Source organism: Phacochoerus africanus, chromosome 10, assembly GCF_016906955.1.
Source record: "Phacochoerus africanus isolate WHEZ1 chromosome 10, ROS_Pafr_v1, whole genome shotgun sequence".
Classification (NCBI taxonomy): domain Eukaryota; kingdom Metazoa; phylum Chordata; class Mammalia; order Artiodactyla; family Suidae; genus Phacochoerus; species Phacochoerus africanus.
The window spans coordinates 58,002,069-58,028,038 of record NC_062553.1 but is presented as its reverse complement, the minus strand read 5'-3'; positions in this window follow the sequence as shown (position 1 = coordinate 58,028,038).

Below are 25,970 nucleotides of genomic sequence, written 5' to 3'. Positions count from 1 at the left end.
AAACCCCAAATTTGGCTTTCCTCAATAAGACTTTGCTTGTGCAGGGTAGCTCGCTCTAACTTAAATAATAAAGTTATCTGGTTTCAGATATTCAGTGGCTGTTGCTACCAGAATTCAGCCTAGAGAGGCAAAATGAAGGCAAAAAACAAAACAAACAAACAAACAAAAAACAAGATCAAAGATGAGACCAGTGGAGTGTGAATATCAAATCAGGGATCAAGAAGATGAGTGAGAAGAGGAGAGTGTCAGTAATCAAAGGAATTAGGACTGACCCTCTCTCAGGACCCTACTCTATCCTTAAGATCCAAGAATTCTAACACATCTCAAAGATGATTAAGAATCATGTAAACTTATCTAGAGGAAATATACATGACCAAGCACAGAAAGAACATAAGAGAGACAAACCAAGGGAAAACCAAACAGACTGCTTACAAGAGAATGGTAACAATATAGCACAAATACGAATGGACTATTATCCCTAGTATTCCAAGGGAAAATATCTCTCATATCCTAATTGTATGAAGTATAAGCATCATTGCTTAAAGGCAAAATATTTAATTCCCTGGAAAATAGGGTAATCACATTTATTTAATACAGAGTCCCGAAATATATAAAGTAACATTAATTGGTTAACATTTTATTAGACTGTCTACAATTGAGTGAGGTTTTAAAACTACTCTTTTGGTAGTTGATATATCAAGTAGATAATAAGAGTTTAAGCTTGATTTAATAGGCATAAAAAAAATGTGGAGACATTTTTTCCCAATCATTTATTGAACATTGAGGGAAATGAACTATGTTGTAGGACCAAAAAAAAAAAGTAGATTAATGTTTAAGAAATTTATAATATTCAGTACACATTATCTGATCAAGTCAATAAGGTTTATATTCAATTATAAAGGATACTTAGGAAAAATCCACACTTTCGAACATTAAAAAGTAAACCTCAAAATACAGAGTCAGTAGGAATCAAAACTGAAAAATGAGAATTGAGAAATAATTACATAAGCTACTGTGATTTTTTTAAAAATTTGTAAATCTGTTTTTTACTCTGCCTAGAACAAGTTTTATTCAAAAAATTCTGATTTTTCTCTTTAGTCATTTCTCTGTACTTATGTCCAAATCTCATATTTGAATTATTTGTCTTTAGTGTGTATATATGTTTCATTTTTCAGTAGATTTTCTGCACCATTTTTCCTTTTAAATGTTTTCATAGTAAAAATAATCAATAACAATTTTTATTCAGATATCTGATGTTTTCAATATTATGTGAATACCATTAAAGTATATGTGTCATCCAATGTTCCCAAAAATATCAGAAAATACATCATCTGAAGAAAATAAAAAAAACCCTTTTAAATGGCAGCCATAATGCTCTAACTACAAAAATCAAAACATAATTCTAGATAATGAATGAAAAGATAAACACAAAGTCCTTGAAGAATGATAAAGCAGAAATAGAGAAAAATGAAACCTGAATTACATCAACACCTTCAACAATCAAATGTGCTGGACACTGGAAGACATCTATAGCATAGAGATCAATTTTCTATTGAACGTATTCACAAATTATGTGGTTGCTTTGGGATATTATTTTCTCCAATAAAAGAAAAAGGTGATCTGTTGATCACTTTTGTTAACCCTGCAAGTTTTGTCTGAAGTTTCATTATCTAAATAGTTAATTCCCAAAACTGCAAGTAAATTTCAAGAAAGCAAAGATTTCTTAGCTTTTATGTTAACAAATGCAAATCACGGTCTTAGAATATGTTTTTGCCTCTCTTCCTCCCTCTCAAATTCAGATTATATATGAAAACTTGGACACTTTAGAAATGTCAGAAAACTGTGTTCTCAATACAGTCTATATTCATTTCTTGTGAACAAATCAATTCATAAGAGAAACTCAGTTATTACCAGTGATACAGATGATGTTTTGTTAGAAGTCTCTAGAAATCTTTCCAGAAATTTACCTGTATGGATATGGTGAACTTCCTGAACTTAATTTTCGCTCAGCCTTCCTTTTGAAGAGTTTCGTATGAAGAACAAAACCATGTGAACACATTAATGAGGCATGCAAAGTAGGAAAGCAATGATTGGAATTTCCCCTAATGTAGCAGTTTAGATAATACTATTGAAAAATGTTAAAAGTATTTCATTGTCATGCAAAGAGAAATAAGTGTAAGAATGTTTAAGACACAGATTCATCTTTATAACTACTTTATACTGTTTCATTTCCATGCAATAACAAATGAACACATAAAAAGTATCAACTCCCCTAAGGCTGAGATGGTAAATGAAAAACATTTCATTTAAAAAGTAGTTTTCAAGGGCACTCTCCTACACTGTTGATGAAAATGTAAATTAGCAGCCACTGTGGAAAGCAGTATGGAGATTCCTCAAAAAACTGAAAATAGACCTACAATATCCAACAATACCACTCCTGGGCATACATCCAGATAAAACTCATAGCAGTGGTATTCATAATAGCTAAGACAGGGAAACAACCTAAATATTCATCAACAAATGAAAAGATAAAGAAAATGTGGTACATATATATATAATGGAATACTACTCAGCAATAAAAATAATTAAAGCCATTTTCAACAACATGGAGGGACCTAGAGATTATTTTACGAAGTAAAATAAATCAGGAAGAGAAAGATAAATACCACATGATATCACTTAAGTGTGGAGTCTAAAATATGGCACAAAGGAGGAGTTCCTCCTGTGGCACAATGGGATCAGTGGTGTCTTAGGAGTGCTGGCATGCAGGTTTGGTCTCCAGGCTGGGCACAGTGGGATAAGGATCCAGTGATGCCTCATCTGCAGCTTAGGCTGCAATTGCAGCTTGGATCTAACCCCTGGCCTGGGAACTCCATATGCTGCTGGGCAGCCAAAAAAAAAAAATATGGCACAAATGAATTGACTTACAAAACAAAAATAGACTCACAGATAAAGAACAGACTTGTGGTTGCCAATGGGGAAGAGGGTTGGAGGTGGATAGAGTGGGAGTCTGGGATTAGCAGATGCAAATTATTATATATAGAATGGATAAAGAACATATAGCACAGGGAATTATAACCATAATGGATAAGCCATATATTCATATATCACTGAGTCACTTTGCGGTACAGCAGAAATTAACAGAACAATTTAAATCATCTACATTTCAGTAAAGTAGTTTTCATCTTCATTTTTTGTTCCCTTCTGAAATAATATTCACTAATTCCCAAATAAATCCACATTGCTTTGCACATTAGTCAGACCTTGTTGAAAGCAACATCTAGACATTGTTATTGTGTCAAGATAAGTTTATTTCTTCCTTTTCAGACAATATTCACCTAAATAAATTTTATAAGGCATGTATATTTTTGAGAGATGTTAACCATTAATGTTTTGTATTCTCTTCTTGGTCATCTTGTGATAAACTGCCTGTGTATTAACAAAAAGAAAGCATTCTCATAATAAAACGATAGCACAGAAATTATTTGTATACAGGTTCTATGTATATGAAATTGAATGTATTAGGCATTATGAGTCTAGTATATCCCAAACTTAACTGCTTTTGTTTATTAGGAATGTTCCATTATAACTTCTTTCTTTAGGATGGATGCAAATAGGGGCCCGATAATAGTTTACATAAAATAAGAAAGTTTAGAGGAAGGGTTGCTTGTTTTTTTTGCTGTGTTTTGTCAAAATAAGCAAATAAAAGACTATTCAAATCACACAGGCTTAATGTGGCTAGTATAAAATTAAGTTTTATAAAATTCAATCCATTTTTCAACTTTTATTTATGTCAGATGATACAAAATAATACCAGTTTAATATATATATATATTATATATATATATTATATATATACACCATATTTTGATAGGTAAAGTGAAGGATTAGAAGATTTTAAAAGTGGGAGAAAAAGAAGAAGAGAAAATAGAAATATTTTATGGTGGAGGCCACAGAATATCTTTTCTGTATTGCAGTTCTGCACAGGTGGAAGCACAGAGCCACGCTCTGTGAGTACATGAAACCTAACTACAAATTCTGCTCCTGGCCTTTTCCTTTTCATATGTGCAAATGGCACAAGGATTGACAGTAACACTTTGCTGTGTTCATATCTCATCTCTTCACAATCGGTGACAGCAGGAGACTTGTTTGTTAGTAACTTCCAGTTTATTGATATTTGGGCACTAATGGTAGAAAATGAGGATTAAGGTACATAGAACAAGAGGATTTTGAGGGGTATATTCTCAAATTTGGAGAGGCAGGCAGTGTGAAGTGATGAGGGCTTGTCATTTGCAATTGTATTTACCTACCACAAACAATTCAAAATTAGCCAATCAACTCTCAAATTACCTAACAACACAGCATAATATGTACAAATATATTTCAGTTATAGAAGGCAAAATACCACTTTAGAAAACAACTAGAGTATGGAGCCCAGTAAAAATAAGTTTTAGTAAAACAGATTTGGATTTCAGGAAAATACTAGCAAAATGTCTCTGAACATATCCGCAAGTAAAAATTGTATCTAAAAAATACGTAATAATGATGAAAATATGATAAAAAATCCAGGTTTACCTTTTGTGGAGTGAAAACTAACAGGATCTGTGCTACATTTCAAGACTTTAAAGGCAGGAAAATTTTCAGCCAGTTGAAGCTGAGATTTGCTTTGATAGAAGGCAAGAAACCTCTATTAATTTTGTCTCTCTCAAAAATCAATAATTGAAGTTTCAATCTTTTTAAAGGGAATCTGAATTATTTTTCTTTCTATCCAAAGAAATAAACTTTCTGTGGTCTTTGTCATATGATTTACAGGTTGTTGGCCTAAGACATCAGGGCAGCAAGTCAATAATCTCTTTTGAAAATCCTGCTGAGACTGGGGATCATCTAATACAAGGCATTCATTCAGAATCAACCCACTATTGAGAAGTAACGTTCCTTTCTCTTGCCAGAGCCACCACCTGGGATAATTTCCCTAGAGTTTCTAATAGTTTGTCATCAGCACTCACTGGAGAATAAAGAATAAAAGACATTAAGCCTATGAGGAATGCTTGGTATATGATGTTTCAATTCTCTTGTTTCAGCATAAGAGAAAGGGTGAAACAGATGCCTGTGCTGGTTGGAGGCTAAGGATAAATGGAGTGAATCATACATTTATAAAAAATTAAGCTCTATAAGAGCAAGCTCTCATCCTTAAAAGCAAGGACTTCCTTTTAAAGCTCACTAATATTTTGTTATTATTCTTACATTTAACTGATTTACTATGCTGTCTACTAAATATAGACAAGAATTGAGAATTAACAAAAAAGCAAACTAATATATCAAAAGGAAATTAGAGATCTCTAAGCAACTGTTTGCCCTAGATTCACTAACATAATTTACAGAAGAGGTCCTTGCTCTGATCTTTTTTAACTGTTATTTTAGACACAGTTACAAGAAAATTGGTTTTCTTGTTACTCTTCCTACAAGAGTGTAAAAGAAATAAATTAGATGGGGCATTACGCTTGTCCTGGTCACTGCAACAGCTTTAGGAAGTTATGGTGTCACATAGCTTAAAGTAGTTGCTAATGCTCATCAAAATGTGAATAAGAAAGACAAAAAATCCCTCTTCATTTAAAATACATTTTTATCAATATGGTTTGAAAAGAGAAATTATGATTAAATTCATAACCTAATGTTATGTGAAAACTTCGTGAAATTAATTTGGAGACAAAATTAAGTATATCCAAATACAATTTCTATAGTCTAAATTGAGCCATGTACATTTGCAAAAATATTGATTCAATATCCAAATATTAAGCATTAACATTTAAAATATGTGAACACTCAAAATTCATCTATTGTGGGAACAAATGAGATATCTGAGAACATTATTGAATATACACAACTGAAATACTTCAATAAGTCATCTCTATGCACAGAATCAGTATTATGTTCAACTTACCACATATTTTCAGATTTTTACTTAATTTTAATAATAATTATGTTTAAGAAAGTTTAATATTCAATATTAAGAAATAATATATATCAATAAGACCAGGAATCTAATAGCAACTTTGAAAATAAAACAAATTTTACAAGTTTACACACACTATAATGTATGTTTTTGGTTAGTTAAATTATCATTAACATATTAAAAAACAAATAAATAATCATAAATACCTGAATTAAGTCCTTTAAGATCCAATCACTCAAACCCCATGACACTCAAACAATATTATTTTGTACTACAATAGTGGTAAGGATGACTAATTTCAGATTTCTTGAGTATCTGGGTTGAAATCCCATCTTTTGTACATACTAAGTTCACTGGTTCTCAAATTTTAGGATGCATTAGTATCATCCAGAGAATTTCTGGAAATTCATATCCCTGAGTCTTGGAAAAGAAATCAAGCTAAAATGCAACCAAAGGATATGAAATTGAGAATTTCATGCATGATCCCTCAAGAATAGAACTTAAGAAATGAGGGATTGATTTCTTAGCACATGAAGACTTACCCCCCCAGAGAGTAGCCAAGATGGCAGTGCAGACAGACCCTGAGCTCCTCTGCTCCCGTAGACACACCAACATTAACATATGTATATAAATATAAGGCTGCTCTCAGTATATGGATGTTTCTGACTGAAGATCAAACCCACACCTCCTTGGCAACTGGAGTCCCTGCAGTCAGATTCTTAATTCACTGCCCGACAGTAGGAATGTCCTAAAGTTACAATTGTGTACAGGGTAGTAATGCCAAGAAAGACTAGAAGACCAGAAGAAGATATCTTCTACAACTAAAGATGTTAATAGGGAAATGAAATGAAATAGACTGAAGGTGCAGGGCCATGGTGTAGTCAAGACCCAAACCCTGGGTGGGTCCAAACCCCTGGGTGGGCAGCCACAGAGGAGAGGAAACTCCTCTGAAAGAAGTTCTTAGCAAGGAGTGGGGAGTATGAGACCCATGTCAGACTCCTAGCTTGGGGTCCTGCACCAAGAAGACTAGCCCCCCCACCCAGACCACTGGTCATTGAAAGCTGGTGGGGCTTACTTTCAGAAGACCTAGAGGGCTTTAGGTACACACAAAATCTCACATACACTGAGTCACAGGGCAGAAGCAGTCATTTGAAAGGAGCCTGAGGCAGATACAACTGTTGAACTTGGAGAGCCTTCTGGAGAGTCAAGGAGGCAACTAGATCTCCCCCTGGGGACATGAACAAAGGAGGCAGCCATTTGGGAAAGCTTGTTGTACTCTTACGAGGACACTGGTGCTGATAAATAATGTTTTAGAATCCTCCCTCTAGTTTATAGTGCTGAAATCCAGTCCCATCCTCCAGGCTTTTGGCACCAATACTGGGATACCACAGGCAAGTGGCTAGCTGGGTGAGCCCAACACCACCCACCAGCAGGCCTACTGCATAAAGACCATGAGCTCACAGCCACACTCACACCTGACCCTGTCCACCAGAGCCTATAAACCATTAGAATACTGCCACTAGCATGGGACAACTGGGGCCTCACACCCAGCTATCAGGATCCAGCCCAACCAAAAGGCAGATCAACACCAAGTATGAGAGCCACAAACCCTGTTGCTAGAGACCCTGAAACCCAGTCTGCTTCTCACTGGGCCAGGACTAACCATAGGACCACCCTTATACATTAGTGAGCAGGCATATAACAAATATCAGCTCCATCCACCAGTGGGTCAGCACTGGGCTTGGGACCATGGGGCTCCAGTCAGCCTCCTCAAGCTTTGTCCTAACCACCAGCAGCCCACAGCCTCCCCAAAATGCAGAGTCCAAAAACCAACAAGACTAGGAGATAGCCATGCCTATCAGACCACCTGTGGTCTGCCATAACAGGACTCAGGAAGCCCACATGAAGTTACCCCTAGTACATCTATCTTTGATGACCAGAAGGGAGCACACTTCTGGGACTCAAAGTATTTCCTACAAAAGGCTACTTCTCTCAGGTCAGAAAATATAACATACCTACCAAATACATGGAAATACAAAACAGCAGATTAGGCAAAGTGAAACAATAGGAATGATTATGTTACAAATGAAGAAATGAGATAAAACCCCAGAACAGCTAACTGATGATAAGTGGTCTACCAAATCAAGAGTTCAAAGTGACAATCATAAGGATGCTCAAATAACATAGGAAAAGACTGATGAACAGAGTAATAAGAAAGAAGTTTGTACCAAGAGTAAGAAAATACAAAGAACAGCCAAATGGAGATGAATACAATAAATGAGATGAAAAACACATTAAAATAAATCAAAAGAACAGATGATAAAAAGGAATGGTTCAGCCAGCAGACAGAGTAGTGGAAATCACTGAAGCAGAACAGCAAAAAAAAGGAATAAAAAGAAATGAGGACAGTTTAAGAGACTCCTGGGACAATATCAATCATACTAACATTTGCATGATAGAGGTCACAGAAGAGAAGGAAAAAAAGGAACAGTGAACATATCCGAGGATGTAATGGCTGAAAACTTCCCTAACTGGGGTAAAGAAACAGACACCCAAGTCCAGGAAGCACAAAGAGTCCCGAACAAGATCAACTCCTGAGGACTACATGAAGATACACTGGAATTAAAAAGTGATATATATATATAGAAGAATATAGATATGAGAGAGAGAGAATATATTAAAACTCACAAGAGAACTCCCATAGGCTATAAACTGACTTTTCAGCAGAAACTGCAGGATAGAAGGGAACACCATGATATATTTAAAATGATGAAAGGGAAAACATACAACCAAAAATAATATATCTGGCAAGGCTTTCAGGCATATTTGATGGATACATCAAAAGTTTTACAAACAAGCAAAAACTGAAAGAGTTTAGCAGCATAAAACCAGATTTAGAGGAAATGTTAAAGTGACCTGCTAAGTGGAAAAAAAATGGGCCATAACTAGAAATATGAAAATTTACAAAGAAAAAATCTTACTACAAGGTAACTATAAAGTTAATAAAACAACTATGTCTAAAACTGGTAGAAAGATTAGAAAATAAAAGTAGGAAAAACATCTATACCCAAAATAAGTAGCTAAGGGATATAAAAAATAAAAGGATATAAAGTTTTATGTAAGAAATAGTAAACATTTGGAGGGAGCAAAAAGCAAGCTGTTAAAATGTATTTGAAACCTAGAGATCAGCAACTTAAAAATCATATATAAAACAGAGTTCCTGTCATGACACAGTGGTTAACGAATCTGACTAAGAACCATGAGGTTGTGGGTTCAATCCCTGGCCTTGTTCAGTGGGTTAAGGATTCAGCATTGCCATGAGCTGTGGTATAAGTTGCAGACGCAGCTTGGATCCTGTATTGCAGTGGCTGTGGCATAGGCTGGTGGCGACAGCTCTGATTAGACCCCTAGCCTGGGAACCTCCATGTGCCATGGGATGCGGTCCTGGAAAAGGAAAAAAATATATATATATGTATATATAATATATAAAATATATAAAAATATATATATAATATATATATTATATATATTAAATATATATATTAAATATATATATATATATATATTTAGAACTATACCCTCAGCATATGGAAGTTCTCAGTAGGGGTCTAGCAATAGAATTACAGCTGCAGCTGCCAGTCTATGCCACAGCAATGCAGAATCTGAGTTTCATCTGTGACCTACACTTTACCTCTCAGCAACACCAGATGCTTAACCCACTGAGTGGGGCCACAGCCCCTCTTGGACACCAGTCAGGTTTGTTACTACTGAGCCTCAATGGGAACTCCCATATATATTTATATGGACACCAGTCAGGTTTGTTACTACTAAGCCTCAGTGGGATACCAGTCAGGTTTGTTACTACTGAGCCTCAATGGGAACTCCCATATATATTTATATTTATGTATATTTAAACCTATAATAACAACAAAAACCTATAATAGAAACACACACACAAAAGAATTCCATCATACACTAAAGATAGTCATCAAATACAAGGAAACAAAATAAAAAAGATTAAAAAGTACTACAAATCAACCAAAATGCAATTAACAAAATGGTGATTAAGTAAAAACCTATCAATAATTATTTTAAATGTAAATGGACAAAATGTGCAATAGAAATAGTGGGTAAATGGATATAAAAACAAGATATACAGAGACATATAGATAGATATAAATCTAAAAACAACAATCAAAATAATCACAGTAAATTTAAGAACAATGAAATCATATCAAACATCTTTTCTGAACTTAAAACTGTAAGACTATATATCAACTATAAGAAAAAAATGTCAAAAAACAAAAACACATTCAGACTAAATAATATACTACCAAATAATGAGTGAATTACTGAATCAGTCAAAGGAGAAATAAAAATATTCCTGGAAGCAATTGAAAAAGAAAACAAAGTGTACAGAATGCAGCAAAAGCAATTATAAGGGAAGTTTACAGCTATTGCAAACCTAACATAAGAAAAAAAAAGAAAAACCTTAAATAAACAACCTAACATTATGTGCAAAGTAACTGGAAAGGAAGAACAAACAAAACCCAAATCCAGAAGAAAAGAAATCATAAATATCAGAGCAGAAAGAAATGAAATAGAGACTAAAAAAAAAAAAAATAGGACAAAGCAGTGAATCTAAGGGCTGATTCTTTGAAGAGATAAACAGATTGATAAGCCTTTAGTCAGACTCGTGAACAAAAAAAAAAGAGGAGTCACATCAAGAAAATAAAAATGAAACAAAAGTTATAACTGAGATAAAATGTAAAGGAAATTGATCCTAAGAGGTTACTACCAACAAATACATACCACTATAACTGTCAACCTAGGAGAGATGGATAAGTTCCTAGAAATGTATAACCTCTTAAGGCTGAACCAGTAAGAAATAGAAAGTATGAATAAGCCATTTGACAACAGTAAAATTGAGTTCATAAGAAAAATGAAACACAACAAAAAACAAATAAAACATAACCTTCCCAACAAATCAGTCTATGACCAGATAGGATTCTAGGTAAATTCTACTAAACATTTAAAGAATTAACATCTATCTTTCTCAAACTAGTCCAAAAATTGCAGAGGAAGGAATGCTCCTGATCTCATTCTTTTGAGACCTGCATCAATCACTTTGATACAAAAACCATAAAAATACATCACAAAAGAAAATCATAATCCAACATCACTGAATATGGAAAAATCCTCAACAAAATATTTGCAAACGTAATTTGATAATATATTAAAAGTATCATACACCATGATCAAATAGGATTTATTCCAGGGATGCAAGGATGTCTCAATATCCAGAAAAATCAAAGTACTACACTCCAAACAAAATGATTAAAAACTATATGATCATCTCAATAAATGCAGAAACAAAATGACAAAATTACATATCCATTTATGACAAAAACTATCAACAAAGTGGGTATAGAGGTAACATAACTCGACATAATAAAGACCATATGTGACAACCCACAGCTAACATAATACTCAATGATAAAAAGCTAAAAGCATTTCCTATAGGATCTGTAACATAATGACAAGGATGCTCATACCACTTTTTACTCAGCATAGTAGTGGAAATCCTAGACACAGCAATCAGATATGAAAAATAAAACAAAATTGGAAAGGAGAAAGTAAAACTCACACTGTTTACAAATGACATGATATTATACATGGGACAATATAAAGATGCTACCAAAAGACTAGAACTCATGAATGAGTTCAATAAAGTTGCAGGATACAAAATTAATATGCAGAAATAAGTAATGTTTCTACACACTAGAACCCTATAAGATTAATTAAGAAAAAAATCCATTTACAATCACATTAAAAAGAATAGTTTTGATTAACATTTCCCTGATGATTAATAATGTTGAGCTTCTTTTCATGTGCCTGTTGGCCATAGGTATTACATAAATATGTAAATTTGGCCACATGTAAATTTGATAAATTTCTATTCAGATCTTCTGCTCATTTTTTTTCTTTTTCTTTTTAGGGCCCCACCCATGATATATGGAAGTTCTCAGACTATGTGTTGAATTGGAGCTGCAGCTACTGGCCTACACCACAGCCACAGCAATGCTGGATCCAAGCCCCATCTGTGACCTAACCACATCTCATGTCAATGCTGGATCTTTTAACTCACAGAGCTAGGCCAGGGATCAAACCTACATCCTCATAGATACTAGTTGGGTTCATTACCACTGAGCCACACAATGGGAACTCCCTGCTCATTTTTTAATATTTTTTTGTTAAATTGTTTAAGTTCTCTGTATGACTTGGATATAAACCCCTTATTGAATGTATAGTTTACAAATATTTCTCCCACTCAGTAGGTGTCCTTTTTATTTTGTTAATTCCCTTTGCTATTCAAAAGCTTTTTAGTTTTGATGTAGTCCCATATGTTTTTCTTTATTTTACTTTTTTCCCTTGAATGGGGAAACATACCCCAAAATATTACTAAGACCAGTGTGAAAGTACTTACTATGTTGAATGCTTCAAGAAGTTTTATGATGGCAGTCTTCCATTTAAATCTTATAGTATATTTTGAGTTTATTTCTGTGCATAGTGGAAAAAGTAGTCCAGTTTTATTCTTTCCATGTATCTATTCAGTTTTCCAATACCATTTGCTGACGAGGCTATATTTTCCCCATTGCATATTCTTGCCTCCTTTGTCAGAGATTAATCACACATAAAAGTGTGGGCTCATTTCTGCGCTGTCTGTTCTTTTCATTGATCAATGTGTCTGTTTTTGTGTCAGTACCACACTGTTTGATGAATATGGCTTTGCAGTCGAGTTTGAAATTGGGAAGCATGATCCCTCCAACTTCGCCTTCTTTCTTAAGACTGTTTTGGCTGTTCTGGGTCTTTTCTGTTTCCACACAAACTTTAGAATTATTTGGTCTATTTCTGTGAAAAATAATGTTGTTATTTTGATAGTGATTACACTGAATCTGTTTGTCTTGAGTCATTTTAGAAATACCTACAAATAAATCTAAGATAAAATACCTGCTCTCTGAAAATCTATGATACTCAGAATGGCAACTATCGAAAAGATAAAAACAAGTGTTGGTGAGGATGTGTAGAAAAGGGAACGTGTGGGATACTTGTTGGAATATAAATTGGTGCAGCTACTATGATATACAAAATGGAGATTCATCAAAAAATTCAAAATATATCAATCACATGATTCTGCATTTCAACCACAGGGTATTCACCCAAAGAAAACAAAAACATTTATTCGAAAATATATAGGAAGGGAGTTCCCATCATGTATCAGCAGTTAACAAACCCAACTAGTATCCATGAGGATGTGGATTTGATCCTTGGGCTTATGCAGTGAGTTAAGGATCAGGTATTGCTGTGAGCTGTGGTGTAGGTCACAGATGCAGTACAGATCCAGCATTGCTGTGGCTGTGGTGCAGGTCAGCAGCCACAGTTGTGATTTGACTCCTAGCCTGGGAATATATCCATATGCCTTGGTTGTGGCCCTAAAAAGCCAATATGTAATATATATATATGTAATTCTACATTCATTGCAGTACTATTTACAATAGCCATGTGGAAGTAACCTAAGTGCCCATAAACAGATGAATGAATACTATATGGTATACTATACATTTGTATATGTGTAGTATATATATATATATATATATATATATATATATATACACACACACACACACACACAAATAACAGAATATTACTCATGCATAAAAAAGAATGAAATCTTGCTATTTGCAACAACATGGAATTAATTAAAAGGGTATTATGCTAAGTAAAGTAAGAAGAAGACAAATGCTATGATTTGACTTATATGTATGTGTAATTAAAAAAAAACATAACAAATGAACAATCATCAAAACAGAAAGTTATAGATACAGAGAATAAACAAGAGGTTATCAGAGGAAATGGGGGATGGAGGAAAGGAACAGGTGAAGGAGATTAAGAGGTACAAACTTCCAGTTGCAAAACAAATGAGTCACAATTACGAGATATGCAGTGTGGCAAATATAGTCTATAACTATGTAATATCACTGTATGGCAACATATTATAACTAGAGGTATTGTGGTAACCACATAACTGAATGTACTGAAATATGTAGAAATCCTGAATCACTGTTGTGTAACAAGAACTAACATAGTGTTGAATATCCATTATACTTAAAAAATAAACAAATGCATAGAAAAATAGATCAGATTTGTGGTTATCAAAAGAGGGATCTGGAGAAGGGGTAAATGGATGAAGGCGTTCAAAAGGAACAAACTTCTACTCACGAGATAAATAAGTACAGGATATAATGTTTAACCTGATAATAATTAGCAATGTTGTGTGTGATATATAAACATTAAGAGAATAAATCCTAAGAGTTCTTATCACAAAAAATCTTTGTAATATTTTTATCTATATGAGATGATAGATGTTCATGAAACTTACCAAAATCATTTAATGATGTTAAGTCAAATTACTATGTGGTACAGCTTAAACTTATACCTGCTGCATATCAATTATATCTCAATAAAACTGGAAGAAAAAAAAAAGATTTATCTCCTGATCAATGAACATCTGCCAAGAATCCCTCCCCATCCTTGAGCTAATCAACTTTCTATATGATTTCTGGCTGGACTTTCCCCACCTTTGCTCTTCTTGCCCATAAACACAGGCCACCCCAAACCCTCAGTGAGTCTGCCAGTAGCTTGCTACAGTCTGTGTTTCCCAAATTGCCATTCCTCTGCTCTTCCGGAATAACCTCAATTCTGGTAAGTTGATCTAGTCTCAATTTACCTTTTTTTTATTGAGGTTGACAAGTCTCACAACCCCAGAGTGTCTTAGAAAGCAGATCAGGGACAGGTTCTCATAAATCAACATTTTAAACTATATTCACAGGAATTCTTGATGCAAAAAAAAAAAAAATCAATGTTTTGCAAAAAGCATTTCTAGCTGTCACTTTCATGAAGTTAAATAACCATACAAGGCCGACTGTTTTTTATCACTTATAAAATGTGAATAAAACTAGAGCCTGTTATCAAGGATTGCTTTTAGCATTAAATGAGGCAATATATGAAATGAATTTAGAATAGTGCCTAACACGAATGAAACATTCCACCAAAATTATCTATTTTTTGGCTCTCATGGTTATTTTATTTTACACATGGTGTTAAAAGTAATTGGTTAAGTCTACTTTCTTTTAGAAAATGATCAGCACCTGTGTGAAATGCCATAGTTATCTCATTCTTTCATAATATCTTAACTTGATTTTATATTTTCTTTCACTCCCCTCCTCACATGCCAGAATTCCAGTATGAGATTAATCCAAATGTCTGCCGTCTAAACATTTACATAAGCACTTCTGGAGAAAAGTCACCTCATTGTCTAATTCTGATGTTGCTATAAATGACATAGGAGTGTTGGTCATATTGACTAATAATCATAGTCGTAGTCCTTAGTCATACTGACCCTGGAAAAATGTAAGTAGGCTTGATGGTGAGGGATGATTTATTTAAAGGCTTTAAATTAAAAAGAGTTAAAAGAGATGCTCTAGCAATCTTGTGAATCTCTCTGGATGACTTTTTTATTCTTTCATGAGAAGAACATGGCCACTGACCTATCTGGGACACATATTTAAACTGCATGACCACAGAAGCAAAAAAGAATTTTCCCCCAAACACCTCCCATTAGAAATATCTCAGGGAAGAAATCTGATTGCTTTAACTTGTCATATATCTATGTGGTGGTTCAAAGACTATTATTATTATTATAAATGAAGGCTATGGCCTTTCTAAAGCTGTACTGTACTCATCTATTTATTTTTCCACATCAAATACACTATACCAAGAAAAGAATAGTCTTGTAAAGTTACCGTTACACCTCCTAAGCTTAGAGCAGGGTCTAATAAATAGTAAATGCCCAATAACTAGGTAGGAATGAATGGATTAAGAATTTAAGAACCTTCTGCAGGTAGGATCCTGGTATAAACTTCTATTTCTGATGACAAATTTCTACTACTACATGAAAAACCTATGATCTCAACATTGACTAGCTGTGTTTTATTTCTTGTATTTAGGTCCTCTTTCAAATGATTTAATAATTTTTAAGTGCCTAGATTATAGTAGTGTTACATCTGTACCCTCATTATCCACTTAAATTCTTTTTTCAGAACTAAGTGTATGTATTGTTATCATAAAGAGCTGCTTGTGGGTCTGATGGGACATTTGTTAGGCAAAGGGTTATATGCATGTGGAATAAAATGACTCAAGCATAAAACCAAAGTGGCAGCAAAACATACTTTGACCTGTAATTTTTTTTTAAGTTCACCAAAGCCAGATGAGATCAAGATATTCCGTTTGACACTTCTCTTCCATTTTCCATTAGGGTTTTGTTACAAGGATCTTAAAGTAATATATGGAAGAAAATATAAGTAATGTAATAAGAATGTGGTACTTGCAGTTGGAATTATGCTCTGTCTTTATTTTATTTTTTTTTAAAAAAAGGTGTTTAAAGTGGTATCTGAGAAAAGAATTTCTAATAACTTCAAAAAAGAACAAATTATAACATACAGAAAAGAATCTTAGTTTTCAAAGTAAAGGAATGAATTCAAAAAGTCTAAAGCGCTGTTTGTTGTGCTACAGGAAAATAAGACTTTTCATTGAGAGCTATCAAAAATACCAATGAGTAAGTTATATCCAAACACTGAAAACAGAAATATTATTCACTGTATGTATATACAGGCAATTTTCTTCTAAATATATGTGTTTAGGTAATATATGTGAGAAGGCATATTTATAAAGTATTTTTTGTTAAAAACAAACTATGACTGCATTTACAGAAATATAAAGCATGTGCTCATTCATGCAAAAGTTATAGATAAATGTGTGCATCTGAATAATACTGATGCTGATCCAAGTCCTAAACTTGTCTATTAAATTATCTGTTAACATTTTTACCAAAAAAAAGTGAAAGGAAAAATTTTTAAATTTCACATAAGAAACATTTAATTATTATTTTTAAGCACAGTTTAAGTTGTAATTTCCCTTTTGCCACAATAATGTATGAAACTAATCCATAATCACTGACTTTGCCATAATTGTCAGTGCTGACTGAGTGGCTGCTGAAATAACTGACCTATGCTGGGTAAGGATGGCCATGAGTCAGCTGCCTTAGACATTTGATGCTAAAGTATTTCAGCTTTGACAAAGCTGTTAATTCTTTTATTGAGATTTTAGTAAAACCATTCTGAATGTATTTAGTATCATCTTCTCCCTAAACACAATCAATCAATTTAATTTATTCAAATAAGGCTATTCCTAATAGTCCAGGAAAAGTCATTGGTCTTCTGACAATTGTTGTGGTTTTGTAGAGTTTGATTAATCTTTCCACTTCAATATACCAGAGTTAGCAGTGAGTTTGATCCCTCCTAATCAATGATATATGGCAGCTACAGATGTGAGCAATCAAATTCCCAATGAGAGAGCCAAAGAGACTTTAATGTATCATTCATTTGCTGTCCAGCTAAAGGTATATTTTACTCAATGATCTCATAAGGCTGACAGGTTTTATTTGAGGTGCTATGGGAATCCCATAAATTGTGCAGTTCCTCAAGTCTTAATTATTAATGGAGTAGTATATTTTCATTAAAAAATAAAGAGTTTGAGTAACACTGTACTTATTTGTAAAAATAAGCATGTAAAATCATATATTATGTAAAATGAAAAGAATGTAAATACACTATAAATATAATGTTTTAAAACTGTGTTAGATTTTTCAGACTTGATTTGGTGATATTAAAAGTGATGTGGAATGATATGGAAAGATAAAGAAAATCCATAACATATTTGGTTTTCCTTCACATGCTGCTCTTGCTGATGCACAGTTCTCTAAGTTATTTGACTTATGTTGGTAGATGGCCATTAGGATGGAGAAAGTGGTCAGATTCAGGAGAAATATAACAAGGACAAGCAATAAGAATGAATATTGGACTGAACATGGGATGGGGAGAGAAACACCATGGTTATCTCCTAGGCTTAGTTCTGGCACAACTGTCTAGGTGGTGCCTTTCAGGAGGACCCTGAACATGAGACTAGGAATTATGACTTCATTATTGGATATGTCCAGCTGCCTTTCAGACATCAAAATGAAATTGTTGAACAAACAAGTTAAAGTTTTCAAATTCAAGTAATAGATCTTGTAAGTTTAAATTTTAGCAAATTTTAGTATAGATTTTGGCTCATATTAAGACACAAATATGCATATTACAAGGCCATGGGGAAGAGTGGTAAACACATTTTTCATCTGCCCTTCCATCAACTATTGTCTTGCAACACTAAACATTACCTTACATCATAATTCCCCATTTAAGAAACAGATAAAATCTCTAGAACTATGGGAAAAACAAAAATGTTGTCCAAAATGTCAGCTTTTAAAAGTACACAGTAACCAACTTCCTGTTACTTTCAATAGTCATCTGTTTGTCAAATTTAGTTAAAAAAACCTCTAAGAAGCTTCACTTTTTCAAAGGGGGCAAATTATAAAGCTTTTCAATAGAAAGGCTCTATATCTATCTATCACTGAGTTTTTTTCTTCTTCCATATTTGCATTCCCTTTTAAACTAAAAAAAAAAAAAAAACCCACTAATTCACCGTTTCTCGCAATCCCAAAAAGCTAGCATGTAAAAAAACACCACCATATATAGGATTAGCTAGAGAGGGCATTTCTTTTTTTCTTAAATCTGAAAGTATTCATATAGCTGTTTTATCAAATCAAAGCACTTTCCAAAATTATAGAATAGAATCAATGTTACATATTATATGAGCTATTAAACATTCTTTTAGAAAGTTTTGGCTAAGTGTTAAGTGTTCTTCTGATTCCCTTTACTTTTCCTGAGAGAATTCTTTCTTCAAAGTAGCAGCACCTGAATATCATAATACATTTGGTATTTAGTACCTTTGCCATTACCAGTGCAGAAACATTCTTACCTGAGTTTGAAAAGAAATTTAGATCAAAAGAACATGCTATCAGATCATAACCACCAATTAAATCCCCAAATCACCCTGATAAGCTATTTCCAGCGAATCAGTTAAACTGAAAATAATTTAACAAACTGTAAAGCCCTACAATTATTTCCGTCAAATGAGTATGGGCTACACATGGAAAAAATGTACAACAAACATTTTTGCATTGTTACAAGATATAAATATTATTTAAACCATTTAAAGACAGTTTATAAATTTATATTTCATTACTAAAACACATCCTTCCTTTTTTCTTTTAGGATGCCATTGTAAAGTAAATTTAGTATTACTGACCCATTCATTAGTCATCAGGTATTTAAAAAGAACCTCCTATAAGGAAAGCATTCTGTTCATTACTAGGATATGACATTAAGAAAAATGCATATTGTCCCTGTGTTCATAGAGCTTATTTTTTTTTGCAAAAGTATATGTAGACAATTATATATGTAAGGATAATAAAAATAAAGGTAATAAACTAGGATTGTGAAAGTATAAATTGCTGCGGGAGTTCACAGAATGAGCACTTAATTACTCTGGGGGATTAAGGAAGGCTATGAATAATGATAACTTCTCAGTACTTGTGGGATAGTAATCCAGTTATATGTCATTCATGTTGAATGAATTACATTTCATTGTGTTATTGCTGTTCCCCACTGTTTCATCTATTTAATTGATTACTGGATTATGACTTGGTACCAGATATTTTAGGTACCTCACCTGTGTCTCCCCTGCCTTACCTCCTCAATACATGCTGAGCAGACTTCCAACTGCCAGTACCTACATTTCATCGGCTGAAGTGCTCCTGTGGATTTCCATGGGGTGTTAGCTGCCATTATAATGAGCTAGGAACACAGGAAGTTAGCGTCGCTAAAGAGCAGCTCTCAACCAATAACAAGTGGAAGGCTTTATACTCTTGGCTACTTTGCCCCTCAGGTGAGATAATTCTGAGTCAGGTGTTCTGTATTGAATGGAGAGATAGAGTTGAGTTCCCCATCAGGTTGAGTTTTTTGTTTGTTTTTTTAATCTAGGTAGCCACTTACTTAACTGTTAACATTTTATGATCCGCCTTCTCCTTCTAGTTTCTAGTCTCATTTCCACATCTCCCTACATGTATTTCCTGGGGCCCTCCTAAATAAACTCTTTTTAGTGTAATACTTGCCCCAGGGTGCTTCTGGATAAACCCCAAATAAAGTAAACTTTAAACTGGTGATTGTATGATTTCATGAATTTGATCATTTTCTGTATGATCTTGATATTGTGAATTGGTTAATTTGTCTAAATCCTCTCATATATTTCTGTACCATTAGTTTTGATATTTAAATATTGACCCCAGCCACTTTATATATATTGAGTATGTACATCATTTAGCAAAGAAATAGTGATATGCATTAATTTTTCTACTAGTTCAAAAATAGTAAATACATGTAAACTATATTTTATTTAAAATATTTTATTTTAAATATTTGTTATTTTATATCCTGGGGAAATAAAGAACAAAAGTGATAATGCAGGTAGTTGTTTTTTGCTCACTACTTAATTCCCAGCACTTAACATAAAATTATTACTTAAAAAATAATAAATATTTTATAAGTGATTTTTATAAGGTAAAGAGATTAAATAGTCATTGAGGCTATTTCTAAAGACAAGACAGCATTGCAGGATTTTAGACTATGCTATTGGTCATTTTGGTTTCTTGAAGAAAATGTGTTTTTTTATCAATGTTAGTGAGTATACAACTTTAAAAATATTAGGTGTGTCAAACAAGTAAAGAACCTTCTTGAATACAGCACAGGGATCTCATGTTAAATGATTATCAGATTAAAGGGGATTGTGATTTATATCATCTGCAAGCTACCATGAGCAGAAAGAGAAGTGATACAAGCAGAGCCCCTGCTGTTTCCTGTGGTGCAGTAGTAGTTAGTGTAGCAAAAAGGTTACTGCCATTCATTTAAACAAAATGGACATTTTATGTACCTTCACTGTCAGACAAGATGCAGTTGAGCAATGCTTTTGTCGAATATTATAAAGGGCATGAGTGATGGGGGTGGCGGATGAGGCAAGGAGGAGAAAGAGCTATTTCATCTATTGATGGCCAACGCAAGAGAAAAGCCATCTCTTTCTAGCATACTACCAAGTGACTTTTCAAATGACCCCAGCACTTTCTCCTCAAAGAAAATCTTTCTAGGTGGGCAATTCAAACATTTATTATCAGCTCAATGGGGAACTAAAAAAAAAGAAAACTATTAGGGCTTCCTTGCAACATGCTGCTTTTACTCTCTTCAGAACAAAGGAGATTGGACTTCCTTTATTTACTAAGTAGGGTGCCCTCTTTGGGAATTACAGCTACTTCTAATAACATTTGAATAATTAGTACTTTCTTTGTGACTAGCTTGCTAGGGTGACCTGAAGATTTAAATAGATCTTGAGCTTCTTCTCTAATATTTTTACTTATAACTAGAAAAGAATATGTTATTGGAAATAAATTGATTTATGGTTTTGAGAAATAATGACAATAATTAACAATTATCATGACCTAGATTGTGTAATTACCTTATACTAAAACATGAGACCTGTCAAATAGTTTGCGTTTACCTAATTTTATCGTCACAGCTGCTCAATAAATACTATTACCACTATTCTCATTTTAAAGACAAGGAAACTAAGTTTCAGAGAAGTCAAAGAAATTTTCCACAGCCAAAACAACTAGGGAATATGACTATAACCCAAGTCTGGTAAGAACAAATAGAAGAACAGCTAAATGACTTAACCGGGGTTCCATAAAAAATATTTTTAAAGTAGATTTTTCTGATTCTTCTAGAAGATGTTAGAAACAAAAGAGTTTTGGGAAAGGTTTTAATCATACCACATGCAAAATCATTTCTGTTCATTCACTCTTGGGACAGAAGAAATTTCAGCAGCATAGTAGAGTGTGTGTATCACTATTTGGAAAGGTATAAAAACTTTGTGAACAGGAGATAGAAGCAGGTAAAATGTTAATTTCTGTACTGGTATCTGATTTGGAAAGCTCTAGAAATGGAGCTTTTTAGAGTCAATGGCTTCATTACATGCTTTTTTTTTAAATTCTGAAAAGTCAATCAAAAATCTATTTTTAGGAGTTCCCATTATGGTGCAGTAGAAATGAATCCGACTAGTATCCATGAGGATGCTGGTTCGATCCCTGGCCTCACGCAGTGGGTTAAGGATCCAGTGTTACTGTGGAGCTGTGATGCAGGTTGCAGACGCGGCTTGGATCCCATGTTGCTGTGGTTGGTGTAGGCCAGCAGATGTAACTCTGATTTGACCCCTAACCTGAGAACTTCCGTATGCCTCAGGTGTGGCCCTAAAAAAGCAAATACATATATTATAAAGCAAATATTTATATTACACCAAAACTTTCTTCACTGGATTCATTTGAGGGACTAAAGCAACTCAAATATAACAACTATTATCATTGTTTTAAACAAACAAAAAACGGGCACATTTTTCATATTTTTGTTTCATTTTGTTCCATCAATAAAAGACTGTTTCAGAATATTTGGTAGAAATTTAACGTAGGTATGTGGAAAATGAATTCTAAAAGAATGATCTTATCTTTTAGGGAATAAAGAGTGATAAGGCCAGCTGTTCTCTTTTCTGGATCTGATTCTTAATGCCAAGAATGTCTTAACTGATTATGTCATAGCCTTGATTACATGAATGCTTCTTTTTGAGTGAGACAGAATTGCACGGGCATTTTAATGGTGGAAGGCCCTCAGAGTCTGAGAAACACAGGATACATTAACCAATGCATTTAATAATCATGTTATAAAAAGACTGATAATGTATATAAATATTTTCTTATAATATTTGATATAATATTAGGTTAGTAACTGTTACTATTATTACTAGCAGGAATATAAGACATAATGATCATAGTCAAGAAAACTGGAGATTATTTAGGAATGGACAAAATGATGAATAACGGAAATATAACAAAATTTGAGGGGATATGAAACCAGTAGAACAATTTTTAAAAGAAGAATAAGGAAGTAAATTAGGAACAGACTAAGAAACTTGATGTGAAATACAGCCTGTGGGCCTAGGCAGAGCTTCTTAAATGTGCTAAGCTGCACTGCACAGAAAAGGAGGAAATGACGGCACTGTGAGAAGCAAATAATCATTACTTCTATATCTAACACTGGCTACGGAGGAGAATGATGAACATCATCTGTTGGGTACCATAAATTTATAAAGATGATTTTTGAAGACTTTGTAGAGATGATATAAAGCCGGATTTGTGATTATCCAAGAATCAAATGATATTATTACAAGTTTTCTTCAACTACAATGAAAGGTATAGTCTAAAAAATTAATGTGTCTATTCGTGAAGCACTCCTGTAATATTTTCTCATATTTTAAAAATACATTAATAATTTGAAGGAAAGTCATATAGAGAAAAGTCAACATGAAAAGTGTAACATGAGCCTTTAAGATGAGTGTCAACTGCTTTAAATTCTCAAATAATTTGTCTTTAGACAAATATTTTAAAAATGAAAGAATTGAATAGAGAACCATAAAGACAACGATTTGAGAAAATCAAAGTGAAAAATCAATAGATAATGATAATACACGTGTTTTATCACATCTACAAGTTAAGGAGATCCTCCTACGATGATAAATTATAATTTAGATATTTAGAAAACTTAAGTATGACACCTTAAGGAGGTAAATTATGTTTCACTTGCATATGAGATTTTCAAGTTAAATGGCCCAAATTATAAACCAGAGCTAGTTGAATACAGCCAATAAACAAAATATTACAGTTTGATTAAATTGAGAATCTCTTGGGACTTTGGATGATTTGGCTTAGAAAGGCTCAAAAAGAAAAATTTAAAACAGCTAATTGATAGGTGGAAAACAGTTAAAGGTTCCTGACTGCACACATCTGAAGTAGAGTTTCTGTTATGCTGTTGTAGGAAAGGACTGGATTGTGGTTCAAATGCCTCTTACTAGTCTAACCAAGTGTTAGTAGATTTTGTTTAGTAAATATTTCTTCTTTTACTGTATGCCCCCCAGAAACACTTTCAGAGATTTTTAAGGTTAACTAATTACTTATGAAAACTATTTTCCTCAGTAGTCTGTGACATTTTTTTTTCTTAAGAATATTTACAGTTTAAAAATGAAGATAAATTTAGGAGGTCCCATTATGGCTCAGTATTTAACGAACCCAATTAGTATCGATGAGGCCTTGCTCAGTGGGTTAAGGATCCGGCGTTGCCATGAGCTGTGATGTAGGTCACAGACACGGCTTGATCCCACATTGCTGTGGCTGTGGTGTAGACCAGCAGCTACAGCTCTGATCAGACCGCTAGCCTGGGAACCTCCACATGTGTTGCCCAAAGAGACAAAAGAAAAAAAAAAAAAGAAGAAGATGAATTTAGATATTCTATTTTCATGAATTATCAATTTATATTTTTACATAGCATATATATGTCAGGTAGTGAGCTATGTTTCCAGAAACATCTTAGCTTTTAGTTCTTTTAAAATTGTCCATATTAAAATATAATCAAACTTCTTGATGCCTTACTGAGCTCATGTTATAACAATCTTTTTATGTGTATGTTTACACAAAGTTTTCAGTATAGCATGAAAATTCAATTCCTTGGTTCCCCAATTTTAGCATAATATAGAATATAGACATCATTTAAAAAGTGTCAGCGTCAAAATATTCAGACAGAAAATGTTGCCAAAATCTAATAACCATTGTGTAATGTTTAAATGAATTTGATGGGCTTTATAAGGCATTTAAACTCTATGCTTATGTCTACATGACACAAACCATCTGGTTGAAAAAACAAAAATTTAGTCAGTCATCTAGGGATTTCGTTTAAGTACTGGATATATCTGAAAGAATGAAAAAATTTAACTTCTCTCTTTAATTTGAAATGTCATAGATCTGTATAAGACATAGCTATTGTTACAAGATATTAAAAAACTAAGCAGAAAATAAGTTTCAAAAATAAACACCTTCTGCCTGATACCATGTCTAACACATCCTTACTTTTTTAGTAACTTACTCTTCAATAAATGCTTATTGATTATATTTTACAATTTTTTAATTTACACAATGTTATACAGAAATACAGCATCCATTTGAGGTAGGCTCTAATACCTACAGCAGCACATCTTTTCTGTAATAAATTCTATTTTCTAATATTTTTATATTTTATGAGCTCATAAAATATAAAATCAAGATATGATATTTAAAATAATTGTAATTATATCAAAAATTATCCCAACACTAGCTGATTATTTTCCCATATATGAGCTGAACTGTTGGCATATTATCTGCAAAGAGATGGCACTTTAATTTATAAATAGGCACTCCAAGAATAAAATACATAACTCTAATGTGTCTACTTAGAGCAGGAATATTAAAATATGAATGAAGTCTCTGCAGCAAACCATAATTTACATCTTAAGGGTTAAGATAATAGAGATAAATAAAGCATAAGAAAGGAAATACTAGTTGATTAGGAAATACAAATGTTAGGGGAAATAACTAGGAGGATTAATAATACATTAAAAGGTGGAAGTAAATAAAATAGTTTGGGGGGATAAACCTAAGAAATGATAAAAATAGAAGAACTAGTAAAACTTGAATCAGAAGAAAGTAAGTTTTTCACTTCACTTTCTTCGAAAAATGAAAAAAACTACATTTTTTTTTTTAGGGCCGCATTCATGGCATATGGAGGTTCCCAGGCTAGGGGTCTAATCGGAGCTACAGCTGATGGCCTATGACACAGCCACAGCAACATGGGATCCAAGCTGCACCTGTGACCTACACCACAGCTCACGGCAACTCCGGATCCTTAACACACTGAGCAAGGCCAGGGATCAAACCTGCAACCTCATGGTTCCTAGTCAGATTTGTTTCTGCTGAGCCATGATGGGAATGCCAAAACTACTTTTTAAACTGAAAATCTCATGTGGTGATGAAAAGAGCATAGCCTTTGAGAAACACAGA